This window comes from Sturnira hondurensis, unplaced genomic scaffold (assembly GCF_014824575.4).
Source record: "Sturnira hondurensis isolate 20B ecotype Veracruz unplaced genomic scaffold, ASM1482457v3 Scaffold0010128, whole genome shotgun sequence".
In the NCBI taxonomy this organism is placed as follows: domain Eukaryota; kingdom Metazoa; phylum Chordata; class Mammalia; order Chiroptera; family Phyllostomidae; genus Sturnira; species Sturnira hondurensis.
The window spans coordinates 5,024,804-5,049,283 of NW_028082759.1; positions in this window are offsets into that span (position 1 = coordinate 5,024,804).

Here is a 24,480-nt window from a genome sequence, read left to right on the forward strand (position 1 = left end):
GACTGAGGCTTCACAGGAGTTTGTGCACTCGGCTAAGATTGCTGACCTTAGGTATTGCTTAACATACGTCGGATGTTGTGTGAAAGGCTGTATACGGAAGAAATAATAACACATTTATACTTATCAGCCATATGCAATGGGTGCCTTGATCTTCATTTCACCATGGGCAAAACTGAAGGACAGGGTTTTGCTTGCCTAAGGTCAAATAAAGAGTCAGTTGCAAAGTGAATCTCCCCAAGTTGGGAACGGGGAGTCACGGCACCCTGTCAACGGCAACGAGAAAGGAAGACATTAAAGATGAAAGATTACAGAGTTTCTGAGACTAGGAAAGTGTCAGAAACTATTACCTCTGTCAAAATAGGATGTTGGAAAGGGAATCCAAGAGGGAAGACTTAACTGAAATGACATGCTTTCTTCTGCATTTTCGTGACATGAAAGAACTAGAATAAATTTCTCAAGGGCACTATTATAAAAATTGAATCAAGACCTACTCTTTTTTCTTTTTAATTTTACTTGACTTTCTAGAAAGATGGAATCCCTAGAAAAAAGGTTTAAAATCTTCAGAGAGATAGTTCTAGACAACGTATTATTGGAAAATAATCTCTAGTATACATGTAAGTGTCAGGCTTTGGTACACAGCCAATTTATTTATATATTCTAAAGTTATAAAGTGAAGCATGGTCTCAGGAGAGGAAGAGAGGAAAAAAGCCTGAGAGTGTGTTTGCTCTACAAACAATAGTGTCAGCAACAGGTCATTTACATATAATTTTTCAGTTCCTGAAAAGATTGTATGCTACACTGTAGCTGAGAGAGGCACCATCTCCTGGGGAGTAAGGCCAAGCTGCTCATCTGAGGAGAGATAAACTGTGAAGTTCGAGTCTGGTCCGAAGACTTACTAGTTTGACACCAGGCATATCTGTTTTACCGTCTCAACATTTTAATTTGGAGCCTGTGAATAATGTCAAGATTGCTCAGATGATTATTTTAAATGATAATACATGTTAATGTACTTTGAACATTATTACATAAATGTGGAGGGTTTGTATCGTAAGCCCATGGGTGACTGTGTCATGTGGCACACAGACTCTGTTAGCGGGGAAAATGCCACATTGCAGTCCTCTCTGTTAGATGAAGAAAACAGATTTCATTAGGATGCAGGGTCAAATTGCCCGAGCTTTGAGTTACATATTATAGAATGTAGGTGGCATTTTGAATTAACAGCTAAATTTAAGTTTTTGCTGTTTTGCGCAAGTGCCTGTATTGTCCCATGCTTTACTTTTTTTACAAAAAAAGGTATTAGGAACGATTTATTTTCTACATTTTCTCAGCTATCAGAGAAAAAAAAAACATTAGTGTGTTTGAGATTCTATGTGTGCCTACCAAATTTTTAAATTAATCAAATAAAGAATAAATTACTTCTGTAATCTCATTCTATCTGGATACCCATTTCTTTAATTTTTAATTTCCTGATATTTTTATTTTATTGCAGCATACTTATACTGGATTAGACTTTGAAGTAGCTATTTTAATAACTTCTGTCTGGTTGAAAACATTTCATTATCAATTTAATATTACTGACCAGTCACATTTCTTCAGTTTGGAATTTTTGTAGTTCAGAATTAATTAGGCAAAGAAAATATTGTAATGGTTGAACTTCAGCCTTTTCCAGGCTGGAATGCCAGTGGAAAAAGGTTTTTGACAACCACATAACCAAACCACATCCACTGGGTTGGCAAAGACTAAGACCGACAATTACATCTGGTTGCTGCTCACCTGGCCCCTGGGCACCCTCCCATTTTATTTACCTCATTTCAGCGAATAAGATGTACACAAACCATCACCTGAAGGCTGAACATACTGAGCTGGACATAGTTTCTTCATTGGAATTCACCAGAAGAATGAAAATGAGAATGTAATAAAAATAAAATAAAGGATTGTCAGAGAGAGAGAGAGAGACAGAGAAATAAAGTAGAAATAAAATAAAAGATTGTCATATAGAGAGAGAAATCTGTCATTTCTTAATTAATAGGAGGAACAAAGTATTTTTTTATGACCTTAAGTTTTGTTTTTCCACCATTTTGTAGGTTGGCATATGACTATAAACGTAATTGTTTTGAATATATCTAATTATTATTCATGAATCCTTCAAGATTCAGGCCTGGTCAAAAGAGGAAGCAGATGGAGAGGGCGCCGTCATACACTGTTCCTTCTATGAGCATTGTCATTGCATTGCCATTCGAAGTGTCAGTCCACAGACCTGAAAAGCCCTCCAAAAAGGATGCACCACCCATGATAATTGAGCTGTATGCAACTGTCAGAAAACATAGATCACGTTTTAATAAAGAGCCTCAAGATAGTCTAATGAGTGAATTTCATTAAATTAAAGTGATCTGTGGAATAAATCCAGTTTAAAGAAAGCAGATTTTTATTTTATATTTATTCAGATTTGGATTGACACCTCTGTATCTTACATGTAAGTCTAGAAATAAATATGTACCACAGTTTGTCTTCAAGAATTAAAGAAAAAATTGACAATTGGAAGAACTAACAGATATGACAACTGTTCTTTATAGAAAATTCTTTGTGCTATCATGAATTTTAGTTATGAGATATTGTCACTAATTTAGAAACCTAGAACTAGTATTTTTGTTTAGAAACCTAAGCCTCTTCTCATTTTTTTGAATTCTTGTTTCTTCCTTCTTTCCTGTTTGGTTGTCTCTTTCTTCCTTCTGGTCCACTCCTTTGATTTGAGTCCCAGTTTTGTTTCCATCACTGTTGGTTTCCTGTGCATTTTGCTTCCTTTCACTTAGTGTAGCCTTCATTTTTTCATCTAATTTGTGCCAAATTCAACCAATTCTGTGAGCATCCTGATTACCAGTGCTTTGAACTGTGCATCTGATAGGTTGGCTATGTCTTCATTGCTTAGTTGTATTTGTTGTGAAGCTTTGATCTGTTCTTTCCTTTGGGCCATTTTTTTTTGTCTTGGCGTGCCTGTTACATTGAGGGGCAGACCCTTAGGTGTTCACCAGGGCAGGGCAACACAGTCATTGAGTTGTGACGCTGTACATTGGGAGAGGGTCTGAGAGGGAACAATGGCACTCGCTCTGCTCTCTGTTGAATTTCAGTCACTTCCTCCACTTCCCCCAAGCAAACTGGGCCCTTCTCGTGCTGATTCCCATGTGGATAGGTTTGTGTGCATTCTAGGACCCTGTGGGTCTCTCCAAGAAACTCTCCTGTGAGGCTGGGAGTTTCTCCCACTGCCGCCTCAACCTCCACAGATGTTTTCAATCAGTGTTTTGAGGGACCTTGAGTTACATGGTTTGTCTCACTCCCCAGTGAGTGAGAATGAGTTTTGCCTGGGTTATCTGCCCAGAAATGTGGAATCATCCATAGCCAGTGGCCTTGCATGCAGTACCTGGTTTCACAATCACCACCTCACTGGGTCTGCCCATTGCCACCCCTGCATCCAGGGTCTACCAGCCGCTGCCTGTGTACCTAGGGTTCGCCCACGGCCATCTTGCACACCCAGGCAGGGTGACTTTTGCGCCTGGTGCCACCACTTTTCGAGCTGCGACCCCTCTCCATCCGGCTTCCCTACTCTGCCCTACCTACAGGTCTGAACGAATGCATCTGTTTTGTCTCCTTGGTTGTCCAACTTCCATACTGTTCAATTTTCTGTCAGTTCTCGCTGTTATTTTGTTTCTAAATTATTGTTGTCCTTATTTTGGTTTTGGGAGGAGGCACAGTGTGTCTACCTATGCCTCCATCTTGGCTGGAAGTCTCAAATGGTTCTTTGAATACACGTACAATAATGGAAAAAATCAACTTGAGATTTGTGACAAATGTGGATTGAATATATTAAAGTAAAATGTGTTTTTATAAAATAATGACCATTCCATTTCACTTCCCCACTAATTGTATTCATCTTTCATAAACTGTGGCATCATGTATTCAAAGAATGCAAAGTACTCTTTGAGAACATATTCCAAACATTTTCTTGTGATTTTCATATTACTTTGACAATAAACATTATTTTGTAAAAATGCCTATATCTAATTCATCTAATTGGGAAGCTTATTTTTGGAAGTAAAGTATTTATTGTTCCTGTTTTAAATCAATCAGAACATGACAGTGATGTACATTGGATTTAAATCTCTCTTGGAAATTTGTGTAATGATTTTTTAATGGCTACCCTAAAGGCATTTTTAATATTCTATATTATTTAGGCTAATATTGTTTCAAATTAACAACTATTTTACATGATCTATATTGTGTGATGCTGCATATATAATAGTAGAAAGAAAATCATAAACATTTAGATTAAATATTTAAGCAAGTGGAGATATAATTAAAATGACCATTTTAGGATATGAACAGATTACTCCTTGTAGACTGAGCTTTAGTTTTTGTATTTGTTCCTGTGATTATTAGTCTTCAAGTGTTTAATAATAAAGCAATATTATTTATTAAATAAATTCTAAATGTAAGTCTATATTACATAGTAAACACTATGAAAGTGATTTGATAAAGTTACAGGGAATTTAGAATTACATCATGAATAATCTCCATGCTAAATAGATTCAGTAAAAATCAGATATGGATTGAGAACTAAAAGCTGAGGTAGCAAATACATACCTTTTTCTAAAATATTTCATATGAAAAAGAAAAAGAATGATGTATATTACTAGGCTAAGGCTTTTAGACACAGAAAGAATAATAATGCATAATTAAGGTTTGGTGACAGAAGGTTAAGAGTTTATACATGATTATTCTTATTTTATCATTAAATTGGGAAAATAAAGATAATCAGTGGTTGGGTCATAGGACTTAAATTCAGTGATAAAGATATAGAAACAACACTGGGTAGGATTAGATGCCTACAGAGAAAAAATATAAAATATATAAAAATATAAAATAAAAAATATATAAAAAATAAAAAATATAAAAAGGGCCAGGCCTTGGGCTGGTGGCATTTGAGAGGCAACCACATGTTGATGTTTCTTTCCCTAGCTTTCTCCTCTTTCTTTCCCTTTCTCTAAAAATAAATAAATAAAATCTTTAAAACAGAGTGTCTGCCAAAAAAAAAGCATGAAGGACTTAAGATCCTGCTTTCTCGATTTCACTTCCATCCTCAGAAGCAGAAGTCTTGAAACTTCAGCTTGTCCCCATGCGACGTCAACGTAGCGGCAAACTCTCCAGTCCCGGTGGTGGGTCTGCACAGTCCTATCAGCCTCCTCACCGTTACAACGGCAGTGCCTGAGTTCCCAGTCAACATTAAAAAAGTCAAAGGAGGCCTAAATATTTTACTCTTTATATCTGAGGCAAGTACTTGCAAGTGGTAGCCTTGTTTTCCTGGCAGAAAGTAGGTAAAATAGGTTTCGTGTCTAACTTCAGATTGGAGTTACCCAGGCCTGGGTGCTCCAGGGGCCCCAGGGTCTCCTCCTGGAATATTCTGCTGCTGCTGCTTGTGTGATACATCTTTGGGTATGAAAACGAGTCATGCTTTTGTAGGTTTTCTTATTTCTTTTTTTGTTATTCAATCACACTGACAAAGGAATATAAGTGAAGGTATTTCAAAATCCTGTATAGTGATGTTTAAAGACATTTTGGTCGTAATGAGAGATTTGAATTGTTGGTTTAATGAGCTCAAAGTCTATTATTTACAGCTCTTTCTGGTGAACATAGAAAAATACAGGGAGGCACTCTCCAACTATTGACTTATTAAAAGGAAGAAGTATAATATTACAACTGAGGTGCAAGTGCAGGAATAAGAGTGTCTTTTTACATCTGTCCTGATGGCGGGGGTTAGAAACAATACAGTGCAACATAAATAAGACAGTGAACCAATTTTGAAATAGTCAACAAAAGTTACATATTACCTCGCAAAAGGCTAGAATAAATAATCCATGTGACTTCATGACAGAAAGCACAGTTTGCCTCATACCACATTGAATATGGGGTATCTTCTTAAAAACCCAGTCTTCCTGTAGTAGATCATCTCACAGGAAAAAAAAAAGACACCTGCCTCTCCCTAATCCTGGATGTGAAACGGGGAGTCTTACTCAAAACAGCACGGCTGCTTTTCCACGAGAAGAGGTGATAGTGTCACCACAGATGCTGAGCTTCTCCCTCGGTGACAGAGCCTACCAGTGATTTCGAATGGGTCTGGCAGCGCCAGGAAAGCAATTAGGTTCTTTGTGAGTGATGGCAGTAGAGACACCAAAGTAATTAGGACAGATTAAAGCAAAGAAAGATAAATATCTTGCCCAAAGGCAGGTCAGAGCTGCACGACTGCAATCACTTTGGTGGGAAACAAAGCAGCGCACGTGGTCGCGGCCAGCAGAGCCTCGTCCCTGCTGCCTATTTCATTTACAGTGACTATTAAAGGGCTCTAATTTAAGGTGTCATGAATAGCCCCGTCACAAATATATTTGATGAAAATAGTTGCTGATTGTCTTTTAAAAGAGTTAAGTGATGGGTAGAAATGCTTCAAAACTATTGTATTTGAGAGGAACTTTTACATTTTAGAACAGACTCTGGGAGATCATTTATGAGTTTGAAATCTATTTATTCTACAGTTTTGTACAGGCTTTACCTAACTGGACTGTAGAAATTTTTTTTTTTTTTACAGATATACTTGCCTATTTCCACACTATTGCTGGTCTGCTATCATGATCTAGTTAGGGGGCTAGCATCTTAAATATGGTTTGCTGGTGGAATACAGGTGCATAAACAAGAATATGTAAAATTACTTAGTTTAGGCATCAAACCACTAAGTGCACCTAGAACAGTGGCTTAGTTATAGTTTGTTTATTTATTTATTTTGGTCGTCTTAACACCCAAAATGGAAGGTAAGAGTGTGTCAAAGGTTCTAAGATTTAAAAAGCGAACAGTTACCTGAGATGTACTGCCAAAGGCACAGACTGATAAATGAGCCTCCTTCAACAGGGATTACGTTTCATGGATAGCTCTAGGGTGACAGGAATGATTCCCTTCTATCAGAGAACACCAGATTCTTCTCTGATAGCGAAACTCCTCCTTCCCCAACATAAACATGGGGAACCCTTCTAGATGGACCCTAAGACCTACAAGATATGTACTCCAGGGATTCAGAAGAAGATCTTGAAACTATTTAGGGAAAATGGACAAGTAATAAGGTGACAATTTTCCAGCTACTAAGTCTTCTCACGTCCCCTTTTTATACATACAGTTTAGATGTTTTGGCCCTTTGGGAGCTGAAGAAAATAGAGCAAGATTGAAATATACATCTACTTTATCATGGGATTTCAATAATTTACCTAATTTGTAAAAATTTCCTAAGGCCTCCAGGCTTTTCCCAGTTCCATCTTCGAACACCTTGGCTATACTCACAACAATACATGCTATTGTTAAGATTTCTGACGCTGTTTTTTGAAAGGCTTTCTTAATTTTTTTCTTTGGTGATTCACTATTTATATGCCTGAAAATAATTTAGCCATTGTACACTAAATATTTCTATAGATATATATATTTCCTTTTTACAATATAGAGTTAAAGCCAAGCAACTAATATAAGGAACAACATGTAGATTTACTCTCTGTATGTATTATGGCTTAGAGTTAGTACATTTATCATCTCTAATAAAGCACAGAAAATTAGTGGAGAGATAAAATATTCTTTTGTTTTAAATTAGTGTCTAAGTTATTTCATAAAAAAATCACATCTAGATTTATGTTGAGGAAATAATCTTTTTTAGCCCTTTTTTGGTTTAGCTCACTATGTGGTAAACTGACAATTTTTGCTTGAGTATCTGTTTATTAGAACTGCTTTGCTGATTCTATTGCTGGAGCCAACATGCATAAAATAAAACAGAGTTGACAAAAAGAATAGCAAGTCCAAAGCATAGATTACATACTCAGAAAACCAGCCTGTAGGAAAGATAAAGCAAGGGAAATAGAAATGGTTATCTATATATGTAGAGTGACTGGTACTGCATAATGAATTCTTAGGAATTGTTGGAGAACATATTAAAGGTATTACAGATTTTCAGTTTGCATAAAAGAGAAAACCTTGATGCTATCTTTTAGGAAAGAGATGAGTAAGCTTGTTTTTCCATGTTTTTTTTTTATCCTCTCAAAGAGAAATTTTCAACATTTGCATATTCTTATATGACTCTAGTGATATATATTTTTTGGCTGTTGAAACACTACAATGGAAAAATGTCATAAAGTTGACAGACAAATATCGTTCCTCCTGCTTTTTCTTAGCCGCTGACTTTGTAGGTGGTTTGAACAATTCCTGGCATCTCTTACCCCTTGCTTTTGGAGTAGACATTTAATATCATGTAGCAGAGGCCTCCTACTGCAGAAGAAAAAATTACATAGGAAGTCTGGATGTTTTGTTCTAAATATTTTTTCTCTGAATTATATGACTTATAAGCTAATGATTTTTTGTTAATTCACAAAAACAGACCAACACTCAGATTGGTTATTTAATTGTCCATATATTACATGGACAAAATTGTACCTACTCCTGTTGAAGTCCCTGCTTATAACTCCACACAGGTTTACTGTGCTCTTTCCCAATGCTAGAAACCACACAGAATTCCATTTATCTCTTCTATATGCACTTCTCTCTCTTTATTCTCTTTCCATTGGTTTCTGATTTTTCCCCTTACTAAACTCACAAGGGATTAATTAGAAAATTACAATTTTCCTGAGTCATCTAATGAAAACCTCTTACTTATCCCACCATTTGGCCCTTAGGCACATTGCATAAATCTTTAATTCACATATTTTTAATATTCATATATGATATGCACAATGTACAAAAATGATATGAAAAATCTCTGTGAATGAAATATAACATGAACAGGAACATGGTCTGTTGTGTCCTCCATTAATCAATTATTAAAAACAACAAAAATTCAACACAATGTTCAATTCTATAAGCATGCATGTAAAAAGCTGGCCTCTAATGGAATGTTCACCATTGTCACATGCTAAGTAAGATAATTACATAAATAATAACTTTCTAAATACTTCCTAAAATACTTCCTAAATACCTTCCTAAAATACTGACAAGATGGTGAAACATTTTTTGAAGTAAGACTAAATTTTGTCTCTGCCAGGTTAATTTTCATTCATTTTTTTCTTGCTTTCACTATTTCAAATTAGTAGAAATAATCGTCTGTGGAAAACACGCAAAATCAATGCAGAGAATGTATCTGTTTACCTGCTTTCATTCCTGCCTGAGAGCATAACACGTACACTCCAAACTGGAACTATTTGGGAAGACTTGAGTAGAATAATATTCCAAACAAAGTCTCTAAGATACGAATGTGCTCTATACATTCAAAAAATGAAAAGAAGGGCAGTGTAACTGGACCATAGAAGCAAGACAAAGAGAACTATTGGGTGAAATCATCTTTCAAGTCTTGTGAAGAAGGCAGACGATTCTGAGTTATTTTAGCTAGAAGAAAGTTTAGAGTGTGCTTCTAGTGCCAATGGAAGACACACTGAAGAATTCTATGCAACTGTATGAAGAATAGTAGGTAGGGGTAAAATGTGATCATGAAGAGGACAAATAGGAGGTGAATTAATGAATCTGAGAAGAAATGATGTTGGCTAGCACAGTGCTAAAGAGCGAGAGCAAAGTAGAGATATTAGACATTAAGACAGATGTTGAAGATACGGAAGACTAAGAGTTACTGATATACTGGAGTGAGGGGCAGGTAGTGCTTAAAGACAATCCCTCAATTTTTAACTTGATTAACTGATGGAAAGTGATGATCCTTATTGAGAAAGGGAAGACTAAGTCATAATGAGACAAGTGTCAAGAACAGGAATCAAGACAATTTTGACATATTAAATTTGAGATCACTAGAAGAAGTATATATAAACAAGCTCAGTGAGAAGTCAGAGATTCAGAAAACTCATATAAAATTAGGGATCACTGACATAACAGCCCATGTTGACAAGAGCCAGTTAAAATGGAGAAATGGGTAGTGTAGAAAAGAGTGGAATAACTTTTTAGAAAAAAAGAGAGGGAAGAGAGTCCAGAATATAAGTGAAGGAACTAATAAGTGCAGGGTAAATGCAGGGATATTTCCTCCATGGTAGCAAATGAGAGGCAGAGAATGCATGTGAATGTACTTTTCTTTCTGATAAAATGAAGTTCAGATTGTTTTCTCAATGAAGCATGAGCCAAGGCCATTAGCTGAGACTGAAGAAAGAATAGTGGAAAAAGGAAGTTAGAAGGGAAATACAAAGTGAGCAATAAAGATTTGGGGTAGTAGAAAATTAAAGAAACTATAAAAATACACTCAGATTTTTGAGTAATTCAAGAATTATTTGAAATGTGTAGTCTTAAATTTCAGGAGAGGAAATTCAGTCTGATGTGTGCAGATAGGGAGAAGGCAGACAACTGAGTTTAATTAGGTATCAGGTAAAACAGCTGGTGAAGAGCAAAGGAAGTTAAAAGTGCAAGGGTTTTGTTAGAATTGTAGAGCACTGAGTCCAAATTGAGTAGAAGAGGAAATGAAGACATGTGTTGAAGAAAGCATCTCGTAGAAAAAAGTCAATTGGAGTTTTCAATAAGGCCAAAATGCTGATAGAAAAGAAACTGAATTAGAACGATAGGAGCATGTTCAGAGAGTAGTTTTGTGGTTGTTTTCCCATCTCTGTGTCCTAATTTAAGTGGTGACTTAACAGAAAGTAATTTTTAAAATGTGCATTTGAGGACTGTCAAAATCTCAGCGCTGTCAGATTATGACAGTTTCTGTTATAAAGTGGTAGATGGATGTATAGGAATAGTTTGAACATTTGCTGATTATAGATTTGCCAGTCACCATACATCATAGGATGGTATTAAGGTTGTATAAGTAGAAGCAATTATGTCAGATTAATAAATATGTATAATGGAAGTATACCTGGAAGCCTGGGTTACTAATGATGTATAAGGCGTATGAGACTCATAAAGTTAACTGTGGTAGCCTCTCACAGGGAAGGCAGGAGAACACTTCAACACGGGTGGTGTGGGCAATATTCATTTTAGTCCTAGGGGAGTGGTACCCAAGGTGAAGAGTGTGTCTGAGGGCTTGCTTGAGAGATGGCTTCTTTTTGATAGCTGGTTCTTCTGAGGGCCTTTATGTTCAACAGCCTTGCTCTGCATCTCATGGCCTCTCTGCCTGCAGAAGCTAGGACACTTCCCTCTTCTCTGAAGTAGCAGGATATATGTGTGGTTGGACAGGTGGGGGCTTGCATGCAGCTTTATCTCTGTACACCAATGATGTGAAGATATGTATATATATATATATATATATACATATATGTGTGTGTGTGTGTGTGTGTGATTTAATGTAGTTTAATATTTGTTATGGGTATCATCAGCCATGGTTAGTTCACCACTTCACGGTGGATCCTAGATCTTTTTCATCATGCAAAAGAATTAAGATGTACTATTTATACATACTCAAACACATAAAATTAAATATGTATATTTATTTATAAATCATATATATGTACACTGATGCTACTATATGTATTTTAATTACATATAGAAATAGATATTGAAAACACTTAGAATATATAATTAAAAGTTCTAGTAGTTTCCTTCCCACAAAGAACATGCCTATGTGGGTAACATATTATTACCCAAACTTGGGCAGCAAGGCTACCTCATTTTGGAGGTCACTCAGAATATACATGGTTTAAGAAACATAATATCAAAATTATGTTAAATTAATTTAGAATAAGTCAAATACTGTAGTATATGTGAAAATATATAAAATAAGGACATGTTTTAGTTTTGTGAAAAATCATAGGAAAGTCCTCTAATGGTCAAAGCAGATAAGAATGAACCTGTACAATAAAATAGATAATTTTCAAGACATTAAACTTATTTTCAACTCTGTGAAACCTGATGATTGGATTTACTGTTTATTATGTGATATTTTTGTTTGTTTGAAATGTACTGCTTTCAGAGTTAGCATGCATGCGATTTAAATGTGTTTTCTAGTGCTCCAAGTTTTGTGTATAAACATAAACCTAACATGTCACATGGCATGTGATCTGAGTCCTCTGTCTTCAGCTTCACTTCCCCTCCTGGGCCCCGTCCTCTCTGCTTGGTCTGACCCGATCATCCCATATTTGGTTTGCTTCAATAGACTTCTTTCCCATCTATTCACACTGTCTTTCAGCTTTGACCCCATCTGTGCCCCATCATCACACTTCTAAATTTAATTATTAGACTTCAAAACTGCCATGATTGCTAAGGTGCTGCTGATACTTATCACATTGGATTCTAATGCCTCAAAACACATTTGTCATCCTCAAAAGTTTTAAAAAAATCACCTAGGTTTCTATTATCAAATTAATCTTCCTTTATATACAAACATAAAACCTTTGTTACACAAGTTTCAATTTCCTATTTTACCCTACAGGGTCCATTTTTATTTCTTATTCTGCATTTTGTTTGATCTTTTTCATTCAAGCTTCTCTTGTTGTGATTCAGTCAGTGTACACTGGGAAAAATATATCTGTCCCCAAATTCCTCTTTAAGAACACAAGATTGTTTTGAAGAAATTAGCTCTAGTGATGTTAGATTATATGATTATACGCAAAGACACAAAGTGGTCTCTAAAATCACACTCCCAGGAAAATGGATCTTAAGAGAAAACACTTTTTTTTTTGGGCATAGGGACATGTAAATTTAAAGGTAAGACATGGACTCATGCTGAGATGTTCTGCATAATAAAGAGGAGAAAAATTTGAAAGTCTCAAAATCTGGGAGAGAAAAAAAATGTTTCTAGCAAGGTTGCCACTGCATAGGAATACTTGAGAGGAAATCTAAGAAAAATTACATTTTAGAAATATGTTATATAAATTTTCTTCTCTGTACCCATACTTTAATAACATTGACATCACCCAATTAATTCTTTTTTGAGTTATGCTTTTGAGGAAAATGAAAACAGCGTTGCAAGTCATTCTTGGGGTCATATGAAGAAAAATAAAAACAGCATGCACAGCTTTAGAAATAGAAGCTGAGAGATTTGCGGCAATCTTAGCCACAAGTGTCTTGTAAAGTACATCTTAGGTACCACCACTTTATATATTTTTCCTTAACATTTCCACCTGATAATTCGTGTATCAGAAATACAAAATGGAGACCAACCCCACCTGTACTATTGGGAAACATTGTTAAAAGAAACCTAACATACACTAATCACCATTCTCCAGCTCAGTTTGAGCTTAATTTACCCCCCAAAATAAGACCTTCTAGCCTTAGAAGGGAATCCTCAGCCTCCTAGCCAATCACACTGTTTCCACACTGCCTCTTCTAAGGTTCTGCAACACCACTCTTGCTCCATATCCTTTGGGAAAAGTGCTCCATTGCGTGTGACTCACTGTAGTCTCCCACTCCATGGAGGAGTTTCCCTTTAACAAGGACATCCAACTGGTTACTAAATTGTTTTAGTGTTTTCATTTGACATACCCTGCAATGCTTTCCTCTTAATTTAACTTTCCTATAAAAGTCGTTTTGGCAAATATTACAGCACTAAATATACTGGTATCTATAATGCTAGAATTATTGTATACATCTTGTTTTCTCCGTTATGCTATAAGAAATTTAAAAACAAGAATATATAATTGCATTCTTTACCATTAGAGGCAACATTTTGACAGAATCTTTTTATAATGCTAGTATTTTAAGTTTAATATATGCAAATTGAATGTATATACATGGTTTTAAAATTAACATTGCATCATTTACCATATATAGCTTCTTTAAATATTAAATTGTAAAACTATTTAAACATTAACTTTTAACAGTATTACTTTTCATGAATTTTTTTCTCTTTAAGTAAAAGTGGTAATGTTTTGTGTACACACAGAAAATATTGCCAGAAAACTAGAATCTTATATTATTTGTCTTCATTTTTTTATTTTAAACTTGCATTTTGTAAGCTGTCAACAGATTTAAGAATCCCCAGGTATGGCTCCTGAGGGTAAGTTGTTGTAGACAGATGGATAAATGCTCACAGTAACTATTGAGATATCCAGGGAGGGTTCATAGTTTTGGTAGTTCCCCCCACTGCCCCAGAAAGACATTTCCTCTATCAGGCAGGAAATGTCATTGTAACTAAGCAAAGAGAGACCATTTCTAAATACTGGCTGCCAGTAGCATTGCTGTCAGTGAACATGCTCGTTAACCTTTGCGGTATTGTTTAAATTGCTTGGCTTTATTTATTGCTTCTTTCCCTCCATCTTTTTTCTAAAAGGTAATGTGGGAGTAAACCAAATTATTAGTTAACTAGTTCAATTGTTAAAACAAGAAACAATATGCTGTAAACATAAATGACATGAATCATACTTGATTAAAAAAAAACTCTTTCACAACGTGATTTTTTTTGAATTTATACCAACAAATAAAATTGCCAAAGTGAAATAATATGGACATGAGAGTTATAAAGGGGACCTATCTTTAAACAGTAAAATATATTACAAAACTTTGGCATCTTTGAAAATGTATTTTTAGCATTTTATGTATTTTTAATTCTATATTTTTATTCCACAATGGAATAGGTAGAGACTGTATTTGAAAAATCAGTGAATTTTAAAAATGAGGATAAAAATTGGGTACATTGGAAAATCTAGTTATTTCCAGGACATTATAATTTCATTAAGGACAAGAATTCTAAACCTGTTATTACTAACATTAGTGATGTTTATTTTCCAGTACCTAATTGTATGAGAGAGTAAAGTGAAAGTAAATAACATATTGAATAACTGAACAAATATTATTGTATAACATAAATTGTCATAGCACCCCAAATATTGTTGACTAGAATGCATGGTACCAGAGAAAGCTCATTAAATATGTATGAAAATCTGCACCCTTAGCAGTGGTGTTAAGGTGTAATACACTAAAGTGGAATCCTTGAGAATTAAATTACAGTGCCAATAAAGATATATATTGATAATAATGAACCATATAAATTCTAATTAACTTATCCAAAATTTGTTGAATTCTCTCAAGCAGTTACTGGTACTTGGTTCTGATGTTTTACAGATAATCTTCAAACCCATTTTCTATGCAATTTAACTAAGAATTGGTTTTGTTTAACTCACTTTATACCCCCAAATAATTTTTACACTTGGGTCACGTTTGTTGTCACAAATGTATAGCTTTGATAATAAGAATCTTGTATATTCTTGTTATACAAGGGTATTATTTCAAACAGATATGTCCCAAAATTATCAAAAAGTAGCAGAAGGTATATGCAAAACACAAGCCACTGTCATTGTTTCCTTCTTATTTTTGAACTCATTTATTGATGATAAAGAGGATCAAAAACTGTCAAAGGAACCTGAAATGTTTACTGCTGCATCTGTAACTACTGATTGGGTTGCTATAAGCCATCCTAACTTTACTCTCTTTTCCCAAGTTGCTATTTAATTATAGTCTCTAGGATTGATTTTAGAATGGATTAATCTTCTCCTTTCTATAGAATTTATTGAGGTCACATTGGTTTATAAAATTATTTAGGTTTCAGGTGTACAATTCTATACTATGTTACAGGGTATGGTTTTGCATGTTCACCATCTCATGCCATTTTATCCCGCCTTTATTCTCTTCTACCTCCCTAACACTCTTTATATACATATAGGAAAATGTACATAATATATTATAATATATAATATATAGTATATATACACTATATACTATATATATGCACATATGTATGGTACATATATACTGTATATAGTATATAGTATATAGTATATAGTATATATATATATACTACCTATACACACACATATACATTCAATATAAAGTGGTAGTCTATTTTTTATTCAAAGAAAATATTTTAAAATGAGACATTAAGGGTTTTATATTTAAACTAAGTTGTTTGATTTAGAAGAGAAATTTGGTTTAGAAGAGAAATCAATCACATTCCTAGAGACTGGTAAGATACCATGCATTTAATAGTTGCACATTAAATAAATAATGAATAGTATACAGACACAGGGGCTGATAATCCCATTCATTATTATCTATTTAATGATCATAAAAATACCTATGTTATTTTCAAGTGTGCCTCCATATTTAAAAAGAAGACATAATCATTATAAAGCTCTTGAATTACTGACCAATAACTTCACAATGATATCTTAATGATCTTGATTAAAAGTTATCTGTCAAACTTCTTTATAAATCATATGTATATGTGTAAAGGACTATATGTGTATGAATGTGTGTTTGTGTTTCTCTATGTCTGTCTATCTATTATCTATCTATTAAATCATCAATGACCATTATAGAAAGTGAGAGAAACGGAATTGAATACAACACTTTTATCACTAGCATAACTGTTACAAGTTTTTTAGCCTTTTAGGAAAGATAAATATTTTGAAATGCTTACTTTTTACTAAACTTGAAATGAAATAAACTAAAACAATAAGAAATTTTTCTACATATCAATAAAAAATTTGTCCTCATTGCAGCTGATATAAACACTGCTGTTTTTGGTTGTGCTGTTTCTATAAACAGGCTGGAAACAACCTCTAGATACCCAGATTGATCTGGATGGATTAACCTTGACAGAGGCTAGAAGCAGGGCCCCAGATCATACACTCCATACAAGGCTTTACAATGGAAAGGCTGCCCGAGGCAGCATATTAAAAAGACTGCAGTGTTACTTAACACTCTGAAATGTTAACCGTTCCATAGACTTTGCCACAACTGCGTACTTCCCCGTAATCAACGTTTTTACTATCAGATGACTGCTCCGTTTTTAGCACTGCAGACTTTATGGCCATTCACTGCTACATTATACCCTAAAAGCATCAACATTTGGAAATATTCATGTTGGCTGTACTTTCAGTTTATGGTCAGAAATTACTTCAGCTCAGGTCAGTTTTATTCTCATTGCTTTGTGACCTAGTTAAATACAGTCTCTCACTGTTTCCTCAGTAAACAACCAGTTTACGGTGTTCTCATTAGTTCAATTCCACATGTTCAAACTCTACAAAAGCTGCTGCCCACTACCCTCTAGCTTTTTTGTGTTTTTAAAAAATATGCAAAATGTCTTCTGTAAAAATTCTAACCTACACCCACTGCTCCTGCAGGTCCCATTGCTGGGCTTGAGGCCATGGCTTCCTTCTTCTAAGTAACATAAGTCTTTCCAAGTAGGTAGGGCTTTCCTCCTTCAGCATCACCTTGAAGAATGTTGCAGTCTTCTCCAACACTTACATGCAAATTATATTCATCAATTAAATAATTTTTGCTAAATTTTTACTAAGTGCCTAGTGCAGGTGTAGGCGTTAAGTGAGACTATATAGAAAATAATGCCCAAATAGAAATTTGCAATGCTGACCTCACAAGGTTTAACCCTATGATGTATTTTCTTGGTATTTCTCATGTGTCCTGTTAGTGTTTTGAATTATTTACATATATGCTTTGGGAGAACACATCTTCTTTCTCTACAAATATTTTTCATTCTGTGGTGTTTCAAAATTTCAAATCTAATATGAATTATGTGTCACCCCCTTTCAGTCAATGGGAAAATTCTGTTCTGTAATAAAGCCTTTTGAACCCACATTCTCGTCCAGCGTGCTGATAAACAAATTCAAGCCCTCATTGCCCCCAACTTCTAGACATCAGCAGATGTGCCCTAAAGACTTTCCCTTCCTTTTCTTGGTGTAACCCATTCTAAAAATCCATCTAGTTTGGAATTCTTAGAGTTCAAAATCGTCACTGCCCAGCACCTGGATCAGCTTGTGACAGAAAGAAGGTGTTCCGTAAACAGCTTCCATATAATTAAATACACTCTAGTTTCCAATTTGACCACAGGATCAATTTTGCACCAGCTCCATCAGTGACAGGCACATCACTGCGCATGCTGCCACAACCACCTGTCTGCCCCCACTGCCTACAAGTGTTCCTGCCCTAAGCGATCTGCATTGGCTTTTCTTAGCTAGGTCTTATTGTTTTGCTCTTTTTTAAATCTTGCCCTTCTGAGACTAATACATATATATTAGATTGTTTTATGTTATTCCATAAGTTAAGGAAGCCTTGTTCATTTTTCTTCACTTTCTTTTCTCTCTCTACTTCTACTTGAATATTTTCTTTTTTTAAAGGGTTTTATTTATTTATTTATGTATCTTTAGAGGAGAAGGAGAGGGAGAGAAACATCAATGTATGGTTGCCTTTCGTGTGTCCCCTGCTGGGAGTTGGCCTGCAGGGAACCATCCTGTGCAACCCAGGCATGCGCCCTGACTGGGAATTGAACTGCGATCGTGTGGTTCCCAGGCCCGCGCTCAATCCACTGAGCTACACCAGCCAGGGCTACTTGAATATTTTCTATTGCCATGTTCTAATTTTCACTAATCTTTTCTTAGGCAATGTTAATTGCCTAATTGTTAAGTCTATTCACTGAATTTGAGTTTATATATATAGATAGATAGATAGATAGATAGATAGATAGATAGATATAATGTTCAAGTTTTAAAAGTTGTGTTTATTTTTCTAAGTATGTTCCATGTCATTCCCCATCATCTTCATGGTTCACTTTACATTTTTATAAGTATTAGAACTGTTTTTAAAGGCCTTCTTTAGTAATTCCACTATCTCTGACTTTTATTTCCAAAATCTCTATGTGGCTGTATCTCACTGAAACTCACCCCCGGCCTCATTCTCTAGCCGGGCAAGCTGAGAGAGAGAATTCTGCCCTGCTTCTCTGAGTGGTTGGATACCAGTTACTGGCATATTTTTGGATATACTTTCACTGATTATATACTTTTTTCTGATTATGTTACATGTATGTGTTTCACATTGAGGTTTTTAAAATTCTGTTTCTTCTAAGAATGTAAAAGTATGATTTATCCAATTCATAGATAAATTGCTTTTCAATGAGCTTAATTCTCTGGAGATTTGCATATAAATTTCTATGGCGTAAACCCATACTAGCTTTATTCTAGGTCTACTCTAGTACTGGTACTAAAGCACGACACTTGTAATGTGTCTTCTGAATGCTCTGTATACATAGAATGATGTTTCTTAGCATCAGCTGGTTAGAACTCTTCACACGTCCCAGCCCTCTGTGAGTTCGCAAATGTGCTCACCAGTAGTGTGACTTTCCCCAGCAGTTGTTTTTCGCTTGGCCTTTTGGAATTTCATCTGACATACACACTGATTAGTATTCACTTGAAACATAATTACCTCCCCTTTTGATTTCTGCCCTTCATTCCTCACTTCAGTGTTTGTAATATGTCTCTATTTATCCTTGTCCTCCTTAACTCTCATTTAATTGCGACTTCAGATCTTAACTCTGCAGCTAGAGTGTGCCTTTTAGAAGAGAGATACAATTCTTTTTACTTAAAATTCTTTGAGTCCCTATTGCTTTTAAGGAAGACCACAATGTTTAGCATGCTTCATGGTTAGTCTATGGTTGCCTCTCCAACCTCATCTATTCTACAACTAATGATTTGCAAAAATAAAAATAAAATAAAATGTATTTTCTAACCTTCAATCTCTGGAAACCTATAAGGAAAAAATCTGAGACTCATAAAATGAGTTTTTGGGAAAATGGAATGGGTAGATACATATCATAAGTAAACCTTTTGTATCCTGGGCATGCTTCCCTAGTGTTCTTAGGATTATTCCAATTATATCTTCCTCATACAGTGAGTCATGTAGACAAGGCTGGTTTTTCAAAAATTGCATTTTTGAAAGTGGGGTTAGATGTTTTTTATCTTGAATACTCCATAGTAATTATGAAAGGCAGCTAGGGTTGCACATCACTGTGCCGAAAAGCAGGGAATTGCATCCCTCTATTCTTGGTGTCTAATATAATGCCTCAACTTTTTATTTATAAAAAGTATAGCTTTACTACATTTACATGTGCACAATTTATATAGCTGATATTTGCTTAGGCTATATTTGCCTACAAATGTACTTGTTTAAGCTCATTTTCATTTTAAAATGGAGTCAGGTTTGAGGTGAAACAATTAGAAATATCCATTCATTTGTGATGCTCTGGTTGATGGCAATGGATTTATTTTTCCCCACAATATATTTGTACACAAAATGTGCAATTACATGTTATTTTCCCTCAAATTATGTCATACTGAATAAGGCAGTGATGGAAACATTTTATATATATATTCATATTAAGAATCACTTAGACTGAAATATTTGTGCAAATATAAGACATTAAGAGAAAATTATGAGAACTCCATATTATGTTTGGTTTTGTTAAATGTATATTAGTTAAATTGGCATACATAGTTAATGTAACATTAGCTGTTGCTAAAGGGCAACTCAAAAATTATAGAATAAACAACTTCATCTTTAAAAAATACTAAAATTACTATTCAAATTACAAGTCAGATGTGAACCTCACTGTATTATCAAAATCAATTTTTATTTCACTAAAGTGATTAGTGATGAAGATATATTATCCTATCTCATATTTAAATTTTTTGAAATTTTTTAGCAGATTTGGAAATCCTTCAACCAAGGATTCATCCACAAAGAAAATATAGCTTAAGACCTAGTCATCCAACATTAAAGTATTAGGCAAACTGCACTGTGCCTGCTTTGATAACAATGCACTCTCAGAAACTAAAAAGCTTTAAGAATAATGTATCTTAGAAATAAGGATGTGTTATACACTGGTCTTGAATGACCTTATTTTAGAAGCCACCCTTGCTTTATTTTCAAATTTGGAAATCCTGCTTGTATTATTTTATACTCTTTGCCTTAGCACAAGTATATAAAATGCTTTGAGTGAAGTTTTTCTTATCTTTCAGTGCTGGTTAGTTAAAGAGACCTCTCTGTAAAGAAAACAAGCAGATAATAAATCAGCATATGAAGAGATGTTCAACATCGTGTCATTAGAGAATTGTGCATTAAACAAAGACAGATGCTACAGCACATCTATTAGAATGGCTAAAATTCAAAACACTGACAACACCAAATGCTGATGAGAATGTGGAGCTACGGGAACTCTAATTCAGTTGCTGGAAGAAATAAAAAATGGTGCGGCCACTGTGGAAAACTGTTGGGCAGTTTCTTTTAAAATAAACATACTCCTGTGTGTGACCCAGCAAGCATACTCCTCAACATTTACACCATAATCTGAAAATGTATGTTCATACAAAGACCTGCACAATGTATATAGCAGCTTCATTCAAATGTCCTTTGCAGGTGAATAGATATACATTCACCTGGACGTGGTGCATCCAGTGGAATATTATCTATCATTGAGCTGTCAAATCACAACAACACATGAATATCCAGAAATGCATATTTTTGAGTGAAAGAAGACAATTTGAAAATGCAATGGTCTCTATGATTCCAACTATATGACATTCTGGAAAAGGCAAAATCAATAATATAACATTAAAGTTCAATAGCTGGCCAGGAGTTCAGAGGAAGGTAGAGAAGGATGAAGAGGTGGAATATGAGTTTTTAGGCAGTGGAATTCTTCTGTAAAATACAGTATAAATAGTAAAGAGATACATTTGTGGTACATTTGAGATGATTGGTGATATGTTAAGGAGAAATTCATAATTACTAAAATTTTCAAATTTGTATGAATTTGGAGCAGTAAGGCTGAAGAAAAGAAACATAAGAAAAACATTTGGAAATGGAATAATGATTTCAATATTGAAAAGGTTTACACAGTAGAATTCTATGCAGCAGAAAGAAAGAAGGAGCTCCTACCCTTTGCAACAGCATGGATAGAACTGGAAAACATTATGCTGAGTGAAACAAGCCAGGCGGTGAAAGACAAATACCATATGCTCTCACCTTTAACAGGAACCTAAACAACAAAACAAACAAATAAGCAAAATATAACCAAAGACACTGAAATAGAGAATAGGCTAACAGTGTACAGAGGGGAGGGAATTTCAGGGGAATTTCAGGGGAGAGGGGGAAGGGTTTACAGGAACAATTACAAAAGACACATGGACAAAAACTAAGGGGAATGGAAATGGAAGGGAGCAGGGAGGGTGGGCTGGGTGGGAAGTAAAAGACAGAAAACTGTACTTGAACAACAATTAAAATAAAAATTAAAAAAGAAAATGTTTAAGTTGCCAGTGACATATATGCTTGGAGATAACAACTAAATTACAAAATTTTAGGAAAGAGAATATGAGAGAAAAATAAATTTTGATGGTCATTATTAGACCTCTGTATTTTCAAGTTTTTCATTTCAGATAACTTTCTGTGTAACAAACCATTCTAAAACTTAATGGCTTAAAGCAATAGAAGTCATTATTTTAGCTCATGTATTTGCAGGTTGGCAAAATACCCGGGTTGTTCCTCTGGGCTGGATCATTCTTAGTCATTCTCAGCTCAGTCTGCTCACGAATCCTCCACGGTGGCTGTGGCTGGTCCACGTTGGGATGGCATTCACAAATGATACCTTAGAATGCTTGGAGTACCTTCCATGTAGTCTCATGCTTCTGCGTGCTAGCCTGGGTTTGTTCACATGTTTTCAGAACTTGAAGACGGGAGTAGAAATATGCAAAACCATTTGAAGTCAAGGCTACAAAGAAGCATACCGCCACTTTCTCTGCATTTTATTTGTTGGAGGAAGCCAACCCCAAATCAAAAGGAGGCAGAGACTCTACTTCTTGGTTGTTGGAACTACTACGAAAAGGAAAGGAAAGAATATGGGACCATATTAAATAGATTCTCATAGAAAAATGCAAATTCAATAATTTCTAATAAGGGCCTAAAAATAAAATAAGAAATGGAATTTTTGCTAGTATAAAAAAGGGTAAAACAACAAAGAAAACTGATTAAAAACAAAAGAGCTCAGATGCATTGTGGGAAGACTATAAGAGAATTGTTTAAGGAATTGCAAATTGAAACTGTTAAGGTAATCTTGAAAATTCTTATTTCAGTGTTTAGTTTGTTACCGTTACTTACAAGGTAGGGCAAAATAGGTTTACAGTTGTTCATATAAAAATAAAACAATAGTTAATAAATAACTAATATAGGATGAACTCTGTGTTTCACATACTCACAACTGTAAGCCTGTGTTTGCCTCACCAGGTACTGTTATACCAGGCACACCTCAGTTATAACCTGAACAATTAAATCTCTCTCTAACTGTTCTGTTATCTGCAGGGTACCTTAGTTCAGTACAAATTTTCTAGATACCATTATTATGTCAAATACCTCATAAAATTAATTTTACCTTGATACCTTTTAAGGAAAATCCTATCAGATACAAAAAAATCCATTATAATCAGTCCTGGGATCTATAGCATATATTGCTACCTTAATTCCTGATTCTCTCAAACTATATTCCAACTACTCCAAAATATCTCACTTATTCCAAAGCTCTCTATCTTTGCAAACGTCCTTCTCTCTGCCTAGACTTTCCCAAATTTAACATCATTGTGTGTTGGCTATCTTACATATATAATCATATATAATGATGATAATCACATATTCTCATTGAGACAGTAATATCTTCCACTGACATAAGAGGAATAAAGATCATTTACAATAACAATCCAGATTATAGAAGCTGCTGCAAATGTTATATGAACATTTCACAATAAGATTCAGAAAAATGAGGGGGTATCAGGAAAGATCAAGAGACCGTGTTGAAATTCATGAACAAGGGAATATATGAAAAGCATAAAAACTCCAACCAGGCTGTTTCCCCCCATCTTGTTTTCTAAGTATTACATGTTGTGTCTGACTTGAAATTTGCTTAACTAACTGCCAGAGTTATATGAAGATTTACTTTGTCATTCAATATAACGTTGAAATTGGGGAAATGACTTGTTCTGTAACACTGTAAGACATCATTTTTTCTTTTTAATTTCAATCTTTATTCATTCAGTTTTAATTTTCTTTTATCCATTTTTAATTGTTGTTCAAGTACAGTTGTTTCCCATTCTTCTTTCTTTCTTTTTAAAATTTATTTATTGTTGTTCAAGTACAGTTTTCTATCTTTTACTCCCATACCAGCCCCCTCAGTGCTCCCCACCTCCCTTCCCTTTCCACCCCCCTTAGTTTTCATCATTTTGAGGACATGTGCATGAGGTATAGGCCGGATAAACCCTCTGCACTGCAAATTCAGAAAACCACAGCAAGATTTATCTACAAACGATTTATTTATAGTCTAAGTACTTTAAAAGAGAAAGAAGATATTGTGTGAAACTTTGATACCTAGTCAGATAAATTTTGAACTGTCAGTGGAGATGGCATAGGAACATGTCCCGAGGAGAGATGAGAAGCTTCAAATTATTTATTTAGTAGGGAAGCCAACTTGCTTGATCTAATGCCTGGCAGTTTCTTTCTATTCCTTTGTCTTGTTTCTTTGATGCAGTTCAGGGAGCAAATACTATTGTATCCTGTGCATTTGGTGCACACATTTCCCCCTCATTATCACAGCACTCTTTGTTCAAAGGATGTTTGATATATGTGACAACTTTTGAACCTTAAGGATGAATATGAAAAATATTC